The sequence below is a fragment of the Ursus arctos genome, unplaced genomic scaffold (genome assembly GCF_023065955.2).
Source record: "Ursus arctos isolate Adak ecotype North America unplaced genomic scaffold, UrsArc2.0 scaffold_1, whole genome shotgun sequence".
Classification (NCBI taxonomy): Eukaryota; Metazoa; Chordata; class Mammalia; order Carnivora; family Ursidae; genus Ursus; species Ursus arctos.
The window spans coordinates 103314156-103328335 of record NW_026622763.1 but is presented as its reverse complement, the minus strand read 5'-3'; the positions used below and the strand labels follow the sequence as shown (position 1 = coordinate 103328335).

At 45.3% G+C, this 14180-nt stretch overlaps 1 long non-coding RNA gene across 1 annotated transcript in view; it reads left to right on the top strand.

Moving 5' to 3' along the window:
- Window positions 1–11032, top strand: part of LOC130544552 (uncharacterized) — a 43917-nt gene extending 32885 nt beyond the window's left edge. Inside the window, exons 3-4 of the long non-coding RNA XR_008960926.1 lie at window positions 4037–4233; window positions 5811–11032. This is a non-coding gene — a long non-coding RNA (uncharacterized LOC130544552). The remainder of the gene's footprint in view (window positions 1–4036; window positions 4234–5810) is intronic.
- The last annotated feature ends 3148 nt before the right edge of the window (window positions 11033–14180 follow it).

Below are 14180 nucleotides of genomic sequence, written 5' to 3'. Positions count from 1 at the left end.
TGTGCTCTTAACTGTGCTGGCCCAGCAACCACCATCCCTCAGCACGGCCGAGCTGCAGAAGAACACATGCTCGTGCCATCGATTGTGGGTGCATCCCAGTCTACGCACATGCGCGATGAATTCTGGGTGCATCCCAGTCTACGCACATGCGCGATGAATTCTGGGTGCCTCCCAGTCTATGCACATGCGTGATGAATTCTGGGTGCATCCCAGTCTACGCACATGCGCGATGAATTCTAGGTGCATCCCAGTCTACGCACATGCGCGATGAATTCTGGGTGCTTGTCACATCAACACAAGCTCCATTATTCTTAAAGCAGTCTTATTTTCATAAAGATATCTAGAGTTTTCTTCTTTTTTTTAATCCTTAGGTATTGCTATCTGTAAATAGCTGGATTGGGTGGACCTATTTCCTAGCTATCTTCACCATTTCCTGACCCAAGTGTGCAAAACCAGGAGATAGCCTCTAGGTGCTGCTTAAGTTTCCTGTCCTAAAGGCAGAAGGAAGGAAGGGAGAGAGGGGAAAGAAATAATAGTGAATTTATTAATAATAGACTGATTTTAATTTTATTTTTTATTTTTTTTAAAGATTTCATTTATTTATTTGAGAGAGAGACAGAGAGAGAGCACAAGCAGGGGCAGTAGAGGGAGAGGGAGAAGCAGGCTCCCCGCTGAGCAGGGAGTCCGATGCGGGGCTCGATCCCAGGACGTGGGATCATGACCTGAACCGAAGGCAGACGCTTAACTGACTGAGCCACCCAGGTGCCCCTGGACCGATTTTAATTTTAAAAGCCGTGTGTGTGTGTGTGTGTGTGTGTGTGTACGCATGTGTGTCAATGCCATTCCTGTAATTGTCAGTGTGGCATCACTCAGGTCCTTTCTCTACCATTGATCAAATTTTCCTGAGAAACACCTTGACGGCGGAGTAGTGTGGAGCTGGTCTAGAAAGCCACGACAGAACTCTGGGTTACTTTCCTCTTGTCTTTATCTATGGAACGCAGTTGCCGCAGTAAATCTCCTTCGGCAAAAATCCCTTCGAAGTGTTTTTGAAATGCTTTTAACTGTCCTTGGCATTTAAATATATATATCTTTAAGAATCAGCACCAAAATATTAACTTCCTAGATTTAGAAAGCTAAGTGTTGGGGAATCTTTGTGATAGAAACAATTTCTGTGTGTGTGCTCCATGCCTCAGAGCCCAAAGTGTTCCGTTCACTTCACGGCGCATAGTTTTGGGTCCGAGAACCCACTCCCGCCTTGTCCTGGGCTCCTGGCCTCCTACCCCGTCCTGAGCACTTCGCTCAGGCCTCTCCCCACTCTTTCCTGCATGTGTTCAGTTCTCTGAGCTTCCACGACGAGCCTGCTCTAATTCTGAGCACTCTGGGCACACCCATGACCCTGTCCAAGGCACAATGGCCCTCAAACCTGCATGTTTAACCTCCTGTTTCCTTTCACACGCCAACGACTGGAGCTGGCTCTCCACCTGAGCTTCCCGGCTCACCTGGCGCACCGAGGAATATGGGCCCAACTTCAACCTGGAAGTCACTGCCTACGCCACCCTCTGCAAAACGCCTGTTTCCTGCTCTGAACAAGGGCACCTACGTGGTCATTGTTCACTGGAAACTGGGAGTTGTACCTGAATCTCCTCTCTCTCCCTCACCTCGCTACAACCCCACTAGTGCCGTCCCCTGACTCTGATGCATCCTCTAAGACCATGCGACACCCTCCCTAGTCTGGACGAATTGTAAGGCATCATGACGTTTGAGGTCTCCCAACCTTGTCCCTTCCCCTTCAGTCTATCCTCGCAGCTGCTCCCAGGTACATTCCTAGAAATCCACGTGCTTTTGTTTTAGTCCCTTGCTTAAAGCCCTCCGCACCACCTACAAGCTGAACTTCTACTCCCAGCTGCTCTCTTGTCTGGGATGGTCCTTCCAGACTCATTGCTTGTTGCTCCCAGACACTCCAGACCCTCCCAGTCAACCCGAAATGCATGGAACTCCTCCAACACGAATGTTCTTTTAGGTCTCTGTGCCTTTGCATGTGCTGGTCCTCCTGCCCCCTACTCCCTTCCCTTCCTTCCTCCCTGTAAGACCCACCTCATCCTTGCTGAGGCTCACTTCAGGGTAGCTTTTTCTGGTCTGGTCAGGCTCCCCTCTCTGGGCCCCTCATTTTGGCATCTATTTCAACTTACTGTGAGTTTTTTGTTTATGTGCTTGCTCGCCTCACAGAGTGTGAACCCCTTGATGTCCTCATCAGCACAATCCCTGGCAGAATTGTGCATGCTAGAATGCCTGATGGTTTCATTTACTCCTCATTACTAACCATGGTTTCACAGGGAAAGCAATGGAGGGACATAGAATTAGTCCTAATAGTTGAGAAAAAGCCAAAGTCAGTCTAATACAAAATTAAGACAACCAAGCACGACGGTACTGGGCTGAATAATGTCCCCCCAAATTCATATCTACTCAAAAATCTCAGAAGGTGACTGTGTTTGGAAATGAGGTTGTTGCAGATGAAATCAGTTAAGAAGAGATCATACTAGAGTAAGGTGGGCCCTTAACCCATGATGACTGGTGTCTTTATAAGAAGAGAAAGAAACCCAGACACAGGAAGAACGCAATGTGACAACAGTGACAGAGATAGGACAGATGTATCTACAAGCCAAGGGACGCCAAGGATTGCCAGCAATGCCAGGAGCTGAGAGAGGCCGGGCACAGGTTCTCCCCTGGAGCTTCGGGAAGAGTTTGGCCCGCTGTGACCTTGACGACAGACTTCTGGCCTCCGGGACTGGGAGAGAGTAAATTTCCATTGCGTAGGCCACCTCGTTTGTGGCTCTTTGCTTTGGCAGCCCTGGGGAACTGATTCGCCACCCTAGCCTGAGTTCCGGCAATGCCTACGAGAAGGGAGGTGATGGGAGACCAGTGAGTTGCTGCCTCTCTTCGCGCTGGGAAGGAGGGGCTTCACAAAGCCGAGGATCCGCGTGAAATGTGCCGTGTTAACTCTGGCCTCCTTCTCCCTTTCCATAAAAGCCCCCAGTGCAACAAGGGTGCTTGAGAACACACCTAACAGAGAAGCTGTCACAGCAGGAGTGGGAAAAGTGGCAAATGAACACAAGGGCAAAGACTGGGGGCCAAGGCTGGAGTTCCTTCTCTTCTTTTCCTCTTTGATTGATTGCTCAGATAATGCGGTCCTTAAACTACCCTGAGATTCTAAGTGATCCACGGGGCCATTTTAGCTCTAAATCCAGTCCTGCACAGAACAGGGAGGAGAAATAGGGGAGGGGCAGCAAGCAGGTGCAGGTTGGGGGCGGGACTGGGGAGTGGTGGGGATGATCCTTAGAGCCGGCGAGGGTGGACTTTCTTGGGCCTCGGTGGTGAGGAAGCATCCGGACTACTGCCTGGCCCGTCTCTCGGCTCTCTGTTAGTGTCCATCGGCTGATGTTATCTGTTCAGGAACAAACGCTATGCTGGGTAAAAATGATTGTTTTGGCTTTGCATATGCATAAATATGTGATGGGGCAAGACCCACCCTCTATATTCTGTTTCTAAAGGTGAAAACAGTGAGCCAGAAAGATCCCAAGAAAGAAAACGGCCCTGTGAGACTTCTGTTTGAGTCCGAAAACTCTGGTGATGGCTTGGCTATGCATGTACTTTTATTCACTCAAGCACATGTTTCCGTAAAGTTGTGTATTCTGGGAAAACTCCACCTGCAATTTTGGTTGGCAGTGCATTCAATCAATAGATTCACTTGGACAGAAACGACATCTCTGTAACATTAAGTTATCCTATATGAGAATGTGGAGTCCCTCTCCATTTATCCAGATTATTTCCCCCTTTACTTAAAGTCTGATCCTCAGAAATCTTCTACAGTGTTCTTGGTTAATTCCTAAATACTCACCAATGTTTTGATGCTTTTGTGAATGGTTTCTTAACTCTTATTTTATGTTCTAGTTAGTTATGGCTGATATTGGTTAAATTACAGAGATTTTTCTTTCTTTTTTTTTTTTTTTTTTTAAGATTTCATCTATTTATTTGACAGATATAGAGACAGCCAGCGAGAGAGGGAACACAAGCAGGGGGAGTGGGAGAGGAAGAAGCAGGGTCACAGCAGAGGAGCCCGATGTGGGGCTCGATCCCACAACGCCGGGATCACGCCCTGAGCCGAAGGCAGACGCCTAACCGCTGTGCCACCCAGGCGCCCCTACAGAGATTTTTCTAATTCTAACAGTTAATCTGGTAAGTCTGTTGTTTTCCTTTTCTAGGTAGATGAAGTCATCGGTTCTCAAAGAGTGATAACTTCACCTTTCACCTACTAATCTCTTATTCCTCTTTCTTCGGTTTCGGCCAGACTTTCCAGTTTTACAGTAAACATTCACATTGATAACAGACATTCTTGTTCACAAAATTAAAGAGAAGGTAGAGAATCTCAGGCAGACCCCACACTGAGTAGGGAGCCCGACGCAGGGCTCAATCCCACCACCCTGAGATCATGACCTGAGCCAAAACCAAGAGTCAGATGCTTAACCGACTGAGCCACCCAGATGCCCCCCCCCCCCGATATTGACATTTCCACCTTGCTTCCTCCTGGTTTTATTTAAGTGGTTCCTCTCTTTCCACCCTGTCCTTTCTAAGCTCCATGTGTCCTTTTCTCTCAAGGCTCTCTTGCTGACAACGTATTGTTGCAAATACCAAGGGCCAAGCCCACATGTGTGTGGACCTGATTAATTGATGTGGGGGCCAGGGACTGACGTCAGCAGAGAGAGTCCCAAGCACACAGGCCGTGGGTCTCACACCTTCGGCCACCACGGCCTTAGTGGGCCCTCTGCTCAGGGGCAGGCAGCATCAGAAAAGGCAGTCCCTTGGGCTGAAATCCATCAGCGCTGGTGGCTTGGAAGCAGGGATGGAGATGGGAGAGGCTGGGCTCTCTCTGTACACCTGTTTTCTTCAGCCCCTCCCCCAGCAGGCCTTCCCCTGCCGATGGTACCTTACTGTATATACGTGAGCCAAAGATGGCCTCAGCGTCGTAGCCCCTAAGTTGTTTACTTCTAAATTGCAGACGGAGACGCTGTGCCTCAAAAGGTCACTGCTGCCAGACTCTAATTTTATATCCCAGTTACTTACAAAGTAGCCCAAAAAAGTAAGTTCAGACCCTGCCTCCTTTGCGTATCCTGTGAAACTCATCCACAGCTGTTACCGATTCGGGAGACTGAGCCTGTAGTTAGAGGGCCCTGAGCCCCCAACGACCTTCGGTCAGTGTTCTCTGACCCAGACACTGTAAGCCGCCCCCCCCAAGTTCCCCAACCTGCTCCCCTTCGGAGAAGCCACCCCTGAGGGACTTTCCTCCCTTGCCGTCCTGTCGAAGCGAGGCAGGACAGAGCTGGCGTGTGCTACCACCACTTGATGGTCATGCCTTCTTCCAGGCTCAGCCCCCAAAGCCCTCAACCCCCCAGCCTGGCGCCCCAACCCTGGTAAACGCTGGAACCCGCACTCAAGGCAGGAGCTGCCAATTTCTGCAGCGAAGTGGCCGGTAGGGACTGTGAGGGCAGAGCCGATGACGCTCTTCTCTAAGCTGTCCTCTGGCTGGGCCGCTGCCCGCCTTCCACCCCAACTTCTGACTTGGCCCGAGCCCCCAGCTCGAGTTCAGGGCAGCACCATCCCCCGGGGCTCCTCCCGCTTTCATCCGTAGCGGTGGAAACGTGGTTTACTTCTTTGCTGCTTCTCCTTCTACTGCCAATTGAATAATTTCCCCCCTATTATTAAAGTCATGCTCACGGGTTTTTTTGTTTTGTTTTGTTTTGTTTTCTTGAGTTTAGAAACTAAAGAAAAGTAGAAGAAAGAAAAAAATCGCAAATATTTTCATTATCAAAGATAAGAACAGTTGATCGTCGAGTGAATTTCCTTCAAGTCTTTTTTTCTATTTGCTTTTCATCTTACAGTTCTTAAGACCCTGTGGTACATTCAAAATTGAGCATAATGATATTCAAGTCTATTTTCCCCTGTTTACAAGAAAATTGCGTGCTCATCACAGAAAAGCTGCTTCTTAGTGGCTTATGGACTATTTGCCTCTAAAAAATCTCCCAAGATTCCATCATTATGAGTCTGGAAGATGCAGAAAACCTCCACTCCAGTTTTTGGCACTGAAAATGGCCATTGTGTTTTTCTGTGCATCTCTGCTGCTTGTGGAGAGAGAAGAAAAAGCCTTCTGTGCAGCTCTTCTCGCCTCACAGCCACACAGAGCCTGGCTAGTAGAAAGGGCCACAACGGACTGGCGAAGATTCTGAGTGCTTCCACCGGTCAGGGAGAACGAGGGTCCAGCCAGAAACTGGTTCAATTATAAAACACACCCATGTCTGCAGGGACAGTCATCATGAATATAGAAGCCACCTGGAATTTTGTGAGGCCCTGGGGTGCCTGTACCTCTCTTGTGATGTGCTGGAGGTGGCGTGCAGCTTTCAGAGACCCGACCGTGTCCAAATCTTGCCAACTCCGTATTCAGGGAATTCATGTTGGTAGCTAGAAATTGGCTATCATGGTAGTAAAATTCTGGCGAATGCTACAAATCAGGGATTATTCCCTCACTCCAAAAAGCTGATTGTTAATCATTTATAAGCACATCGCTGTCTTTGAGAGGCTGAAACAACAGAACACAGGAAAAGCAACAAATACATGTGTGAACTACAGCTCTTGAGATGCAATGCGCCACCGGGACCCCACCCCGCTTCCTGTTCTGTGGTTTTCTGAGTGTGGGGTGAAAAGAGAGACGGGGATGGGTGCCGGGGTGGAGCAGGCTGATTTCCTCAACCAGCCGCTCCATGCGGTACAATGTTGCCAAGTTACCGCGCTGGTAGAGAAGATGTCATTTCTTTCTTCTTTGCTGTATCTCTCACATGTTTCCATCAATTCATGCGTTAAATACTTTTTGGCACCTGCCATGGACCCATCCCTGTTCTCTGTACCTGGGATGCAGCGGTAGACCAGACAGCCAAGGTCCCTGCCTTCATCCAGGTTATGTCCTGGAGAGAGGAACCATCAATAAACACACAAACAAGTAAACAGGAAGACAAGAGTCAGCATCAGTGTTCTGCTAAAAATAGAACAAAGTGAGATAACGGAGAGAAAGAGAGAAGGGAAGGCAGCTGTCTCAGGAGGGCAGCCATGGAGGTAGAAAGATGGCAAGAGGTTCAGTGTAAGAACCAATAACACCTATCACTACTCTAATCAGAAAAATAGTAATAGGAAAAGTAAACTTTTTTTTAACGCAATAGAAGAATCTCTTCCTTAAAATAAGAAAGGAGCACTTAGATGAGCTACTGAAAAATCATGGGAATCTACTAGAATGTTACTGGGAACACAAAGGGCAAGGACGCGGTTTTAGGAAAGCCACCTGGGAGCTTATTATCCAGACCATTAGTGTGTGTGGCTGACGTGATTTAACCACACCCCTGCCTGTGCTCCTCGCATGTGCTCTCTTCTGCCACCTGTTTTCATCTCCTCTTCGCTGGCGTGGAGGGGACACTCTACAACCCCGGACGTAGCACGCTGAGGGAGGACTTGAGAAGTAAGAGCCATGGTTGTCTCCCAAACATCCATCCCACCACTGGGGAGGCCCCGTCACGTTTGGGTGGTAGGATTTCCACGTTCAGTGGGTGAAGACAACTAGTATGGCCCCATCCTCTGTGCCACAGTGAGCAGTTCAGGAACCAGCAAGACACATTCCCCTGCTACTAATTAGTTTAAAGCGTGGATGAATGGCCCAAGTTGGCCCATTAAAAGAGAAGCCAGGACTTGTATTCCGTGATTGAAGAAAGAAAACCCTTTTTCTCCCCGTGACTGTTTTTTTGGTTTGGTTTGGTTTCAATAATGTTTAAAATTTTTTTTAAATATATATTCATTGTAGAAAATAGAGGAAAGTACCAGGGTCATAAAATTACTCCTGGCCAACTAGAAATAATCAGCATCATAAAGTATACTCTCTCAGTCTCTCATAATAGTTACACGCTATGTGTTTTTTCAGGCTTATCGAGATATAATTTACATATAACATTGTGTCTGTGTAAGGTGTACGTAGTGTAGGTCAATTTTTTCAAATATTTGCATAAATACAAATGTACGTAAGCACATAGAGAATGTTCTGGTATAATACACATTTACTACTCTCTGGAGAAAGGAGTTGACATAGGAGTCACAGTGAAAGGGGCTTTCATATTGACTCTCTGTTTGCATGTTATGATAATCTAGCAATGTACCACTGGGTTGATTTCTAAATAATTTCAGAAAAGCAAGAAAGATATAAGCAGAATTGAACGAATAACTTCTAAGGCAAATGTGATCTTTGGAGTGTATTCACGGGGTCATTTCTCAAAGTCTATTTCAAGTGCCCCATCTGCTTGACTTCTTTTTGGACCCATTGGACCAAATCTATTCTTGTTCTCCTTCAAACCCCGCAGGGTAGCCGTTACCCCAAGGCTCTTGTCATCTTCTGCTCTAACTATCCTCAAGGTTGTTTCTCCTTCCCTAGACTGCCAGTTTCTTGAGGGTAAGACTGCTTCTTCCATACTTATTCGGTGCATCAGGTCCCTCACACCCAAGCACAGTGTCTGCACACAGACGATATTAGTTATTTATTGAATTGGCTTCTGAAGTAGTCCTTTATGGAATCCACTAATCATTATTGATTCTCTCCTTTGAATAAATATTCTTTTCTTTCCAGGACTATCATCAATATCATTTTCCAGGGCAAATTTGTATGTCTCTGGCTGATGAGCTCAGCAGGTTAGAACTCTGTGTTAACAAACCATGATCATGGATGAACATTCATCCTCTGGTCCATGGCCAGAAACTGCACCCCTGCTTCCTGTCAGCTGTTGCCAAAATGCTAGTTGTGTATAACAACGAATATCAGATGGGAAGCTGAAGAGATTGGCCTAAACCTGTCACCATTACTCTGGGTAAAGACATATTTCCTAGACATGCTCTATTGGGATTATTTCTGCACTCGCCTGCTTTTCTCATTTGACTGCAAACCTCAGCCATCTTTGCGTCTGCCTCCGTGTCCACGGGTACTTAGGGTTTGCATTCAATAAGCAATCACCGAACTGAATTTTACCAAGAATGAGTATTTTGCTAGTGGCCCATGATTGCAATACGAGGGTCAAGTGGAAAAGTAGCCAAGGAACTAATGCGTCCACGTGCTTTCTGTGTTACAAGGACTGTTAGTAGGCTTTTGAATCTTTACCATCTTTAATCTGACCACAGCCTGTAAATGACCCCATCATGTGTCATAAAGAGGAAAACTGAGGCAAACAAAGTAGAAGTTCAAGGACACCTACATAATAAAAGGATGAAGTGGTATGTAAGCTAATCTAGAATCTAAGCCTATAAAAGTTGTTATGATCTAAACACACCTAGATTTCCAAATCTGGCTAATCTTGACTTATAACAACGTATCTCTACTCTCAGTGGCCCCAAATACCATAGCCGAGTCAATGCAGCGAGTGCAAGTCATTGGATTTGAATTGTGCTGTAATTCCCTGTGGGTTTGCTTGACTATTGCCTGAAATGACAAGACTATAAAATCGAGAGGGTTTATATCTGTAAGATAGAAAAGGCAGGCCCAAGGAGAAACGGGACTATCTTTAAGACCATCTTAATAAGTGGTATTGGAATATGGATTGCTTCCTTCACAAAACTTAGCAAAACCAAATATGGGAGGGTGAGTTATCGTTGACTTTACATTGGTTTCAACGTAGAAATGGGTTATGATCTTGAAAACCAAATTGACCTCCAGACCCAGATATCCAACAGCCCACTCTGTATTCCCTCCAATTCTATCCCATTGCCACAGACATCTTAAACCTAAAATCACATGTACTGAGAAATCCAGTACGGTAGGCCAAAAAATGGGTTCCCAAAAGATGTCCACATCTTTATCCTCCTAGAACTTGTGAATTTTACCCTACATAGCAACAGAGCCTTTGTCGATGTGATTCAGTTGAAGATCATGAGATGGACAGATTATCCTGGATTGTTGGAGTGGGTCAGATGTAGTCACAAGGGTCCTGATGAGAGGAGGGCAAGAGGGTCAGAGCTGGAGAAGAGGTAAGAGCAGAAGCAGAGGCGAGAATGAGGCAGAGTCACATGCCAGGGAATGCGGCTGGAAGTTGCTAAGAAATGGATTCTCCTCGGGGCCTCCAGGAGGAATTGCCCCCGTAAGCATCCTAGTCTAGACTTCGGACCTTCAGCACTTCAGGAGCAGAAATTTGAGTTCTTTAACCTACTCGGTTTGTGGCCGTTTGTTACAGCAGCCACAGGGAACTAACACATCTGTCGTTTCCTTCTGTGAGTCAGAAGACCTATAGGTAACAGACGACTCATTCGAAACGGGTAACCGAGGACAGTTTAACAAAGGAGTCAATTTCAAGATGTGAGCGCAGTTGAAGAAAAACAGGGGGGTGGGGGGAGGTGATGCGTCCCTGCATGGGCAGCGTCAGGCAGCCATCCATCATTCTGCAGGACCGGAGGGCCCCAGAGAGAGCGGCAGGGAAGGGCCCGCAGGCCGGCGTGGTGGGGAGCCCGTGAATAAATGCCCTCACTCTCCCTCCTCCAGCCCTCTGCTCTCTGCTGGGGCTGCTCAAAGGCCAAGCCCAGCCACAAGCCACAGGACGAAGGAGCCCAATGGAGCCGTCCTTAGAGATCGGCCCCCCTGGGCACAGAATGGAAGGGGAAAGAATGGAGAGGATAATCAGCCTTCTGCTACACCCTGGATCTTGGGGGATGGTGGAATCTTCTTCTGGCAACCTGGAGCCCCTTGGCCTCTCCCTCATCTCCCCTCATCCCCGCACAGATTCAGCTCTCTCGGGCAGTCAAGGTGCTCCTGATTCCTCCCACCTCTGGGGGTGTCCCCCCACTGTATCCCCCACACTCCCCAGCAGAGCTGACCCCTGGCCCGAATGGACAGTTACCATTCTTTGCGTACATTCTTTAGATCATTCCTGTATTATCCCTTTAACCTTTATAAAGGTTTTTATATTTCTTAAAATGGTAAAATAATAAAAATAATATGGTAAATTCAGGAATTTGCTTATTTTGCATACATTTCGGTTTTATATACTGTGTAAGTTGTATTTATGAAGCTTACTGTAAATATGTGAACATATACGCGCCTATTCACAGACATATCTGTAAGCGGCAGGTCTAGTTAATTTATTTCACCGCTGTACAGAATCTCGTCGTGAATTGTGAAGAGTGGTGTTTACTGTGATGCCCTTAGAGGAGACTGGTTTGACTTCTCAGAGCATTAAAAAAAAAAGAGAGAAAGAAAGAAAAAGAAAAAGCCAAGCATTTCCATAATCTACTGTAACCAGAAGACAAAGGAAGAAGAAAACCATTAAGCAGCAGGAGAGAGTTGTCTGGCCACTACAAATCTTCACTCTGTCTCTGTGCACGACTCCATTGCACTCGTAAGATTTTACTTTTTCACTAAAGATGCACTATAATTCTTCACTTGAGAAAACTCACATTTATCCCTACCATGTGGAAGTTTTATGGAATGATGAATTTGAGATAAGGAAGCACAATACAGAAGAAAATTAACCAGTTATGTTGCCAGAATTCAGAAAACTTTGAACAATACAGTGAAGGCAAGGAAGATAATTCTACGAGGAAACTAAGCTGAATTGATCGGCCCCTCGCCTCACTTCGCGCAAGAGCTCGGTAGCTTAAAATGATGTATGTTTTTCCCGATTATAAAACGGCATAATGCATGGTAGGGATTTGAGAAAATACATAAAAGGATTAAAGTAAAAAATGCTCTCCAAAAACCGGTGTAATATAATCCCTTCCAAATTTTTTTTGATAAACACATTTGCCTGAGATAGGGGGCTCGTTCTAACTGTTACGATTTTTTTCATTCAATTCTTTTCATATGGCATCGTGATGAGTATGTCCTCCTGTCAACAAAACCTGCATAATTTTAAGTCAATGGTGACGTGAGAAATGGCTTAATAAGTCAAGTCGGTACAATTTATTAATCAGTTGGAAAAGAAAAGAAGATCCAATCAATTCTTGAGTGAGTTTGAATTCTTCCTCCAAAATAAATTCCAGATTATAAAAATTTTAAGCATTAAAATACAAAAACATAAAAACACTAAGGAAAAGCTTTGGAGAATATATATAATTTTGAAATGGGGACGCATTTTCGAAGTATAAGACCGAAACCTTCCAATAAAGAGTAAAATGTGACTATAGAAACATTAGCTTCTTTGTGAAAAGAAATCATGAACAAAGCTGAAAAAAGCATGACAAAGAGAGATAAAATGTTTGCAACCTATCTGGCAGATAATGGGTCCAGATGCAAAGATTATTCACAATAAAAGTCAGTTAAATGACGTAAGGGTTTGGTCACAAAAGGATAACTACAAGCGTTCAATATTTTCACATTTATACCTTGCAGTACTTTATTTTTATGATTAACATATATCTTTTAAAAGCTTGTAAAACAGCTTTATAATCACACTTCTAAATAATTTTTTTACAATAATCTATTGTGTGGCTGAATCATAATCAGTAACCCATTACCTTATCTTGAACATCTGCATTTTTCCAAAGGTTTTGCTCTTACACGTAACGCTCCCATAAATATTTTATTGCAAAATAGGTTTGCTTGAGTTTCATTAGGATGCATTGCCATCAGCAGTATTAGCAGATTAAATGGCATGAACGTTTTCTGACTCTCCTGTTTTCTTTCTTTTTTTTTTTCTTTTAAGATTTATTTCTTTATGTGAGGCAGGGGCAAGTAGGGGGAGGGGCAGAGGGAAAGAATCACAAGCAGACTCGCCTCTGAGCATGGAACCCAACTCGGGGCTCGATCTCATGACCTGAGATCACGACCTGAGCCGAAACCATGAGTCAGACACTTAACCGACTGAGCCACTCAGGCGCCCCCTGACTCTCCTGTTTTCTTATCTTTCATGCAACAAAACTTAAACTTTATAAAATAAAACAGAAAAGAACAGGACAGCAAGAAAACTGATACTTGGAAAACTTCCCCTCATTGGTGATTTGTTGGTTGAGTCTTACTTTGCAGAACGGTGTATTTCTACAAGCTGTAGGGGCAGTTGTATGAGACTTAAGACTCGGTTAACTGGCCTGTGTCCTAACTAAGCGATCCAAGCACTCGCATGGATCAGGCCACCCTGAGGTCCTCTCTCCAGTTCACCACTTCTGAAGTACATACATAACTTTGGGCAATTTATTTAACCTCCCAACTTCAATTTCTTGACTACAAAGAGAGATGAAAGCAGCCCCCACTCGGTGATGCAGAATAAATATTTTGGAGTGGGCTATTAACACGTATGAAGGACCTGTTGTATCATTTTCTGACAGGTACTGCTCCACTCGTTTCGGTCGGTAATTGGCTTAGGAAACTGTTGCCGAGGAGGAAGAGCAATGGGGCTGGGAGCTCTGCCGGACAGAAAAAGAATCAATAAATTGATTAAAGCACATTACTGTGCGCTCTTCAAAGTGAGCTCCTTCCTCCTGTCTCCTCTCCAAAGCCCAGGGGAGTGAACCTCTGCTGGAAAAAGGATTTTGAAAGGGATAAGAAGGGTGGTTTTGAGACCTGCAGGTTGCCAGACTCATCCTTGAGCAAGGATAGAAGTCACTTTCTCTAACTCTGGTTGTCAGCTGGGCTGATTTTACCCCCCAGACAATAGTGTAAGTGCTCACCGATGCACAGTGGTGGGGATGCCGAAACTGGCATCTGGGGGTGGAGGCCAGGGGTACCCCTCAACGTCCTACAATGCACAGGGCAGCTCCTCACCCCCCACCAAGAATTATCTGGTCTCAATTGTCATTAGTGTCAAGGCTGAAAAACTCAGTTCTAAAATGATGTAGTCTAATGTCTAATTGTGTTTTTCTCTACTTAGCAATATCTGCTTAGTCTCCAAATTTATACACCCATACTAACAACTTTACAATTTTGATGACATGTCAAGATTGACTGTATGTTTTCTAGCTCTGGAGCCATTCACGTCTTTGCTGGCACTGAATTTTTTTTTTCTTTTAATTTAGAGGGGAAAGAAAACCAAGTGGAAAAAAGATTTAAATGTTGCTTTGGTTAATAAAAGCAATTAGCTTGTAGTTACAATCAATATGTAAATACTGCTTATCAAATACCATAGAAT